General features: G+C 30.8%; 1 protein-coding gene across 1 annotated transcript in view; it reads right to left on the bottom strand.

The window, feature by feature from the left end:
- Window positions 1-669, bottom strand: part of LOC119593085 (maltase A3-like) — a 19,342-nt gene that overhangs the window by 16,546 nt on the left and 2,127 nt on the right. The window lies entirely within an intron of this gene.

The following is a 669-nucleotide window of genomic DNA, read 5'->3' as shown; positions in this document are numbered from 1 at the left end:
GTTTCAGAAACAAGTCGAGAGGAAAAAAAAAAATTAACATAGAAAAAAGTTCATAGAAATAGTGAAAGAGACAAGAAAGTGTGAAAAATAGAGGGAATGAGAGAAGAATGAGGAAAAAATATGAGAGAAAAAGTGAAAGAGAACGAGTTAGAAAGATCAAGAGTAAGAGTGAAAAAATTGATTGAAAAAAAATCAAGAAAAAAGTGTGAACAAACTGATAGAAAAAAAGGCAGAAACAGTGAAAAAAGATATAAAAAGTTAAGAGAAAGAGTGAAAAAGGGAGAGAGTGTAAAAAGTGCGATAAAATTACAAGAGAAAGAGTGAAAAAAATAAGATAAACGAAAGTATAGAAACTGGAGAGGGAGTGTGAAAAAGGAGAGAGAGAGAGAGAGAGAGATAGTAAAAAACGTGAAAAATATAAAAAAGAAAACAGAAGATTGGGAATAAAAAAAGGATAAAAAGAGAAGTTGTGGAACTGACTCGAAATAAATAAGTGAGAAAGGAATTCGTACATTCTGTTCAGAAAATTCAGTTTCATATATTACTGACTTTTTATTTCCCCTCAACGTACGTACATTCAGCTACATTAAAAAAATCCCATTCCGCGTTCTTTAAAGTAAAGTATATTTGTCAGAGTTCCGTTGGTATATAACATTGGATAATCTGCGG

Source organism: Penaeus monodon, chromosome 31 (assembly GCF_015228065.2).
Source record: "Penaeus monodon isolate SGIC_2016 chromosome 31, NSTDA_Pmon_1, whole genome shotgun sequence".
NCBI classification, from domain to species: Eukaryota; Metazoa; Arthropoda; class Malacostraca; order Decapoda; family Penaeidae; genus Penaeus; species Penaeus monodon.
The sequence above is the reverse complement of the archived record's forward strand: the minus strand, read 5'-3'. Positions and strand labels throughout refer to the sequence as shown.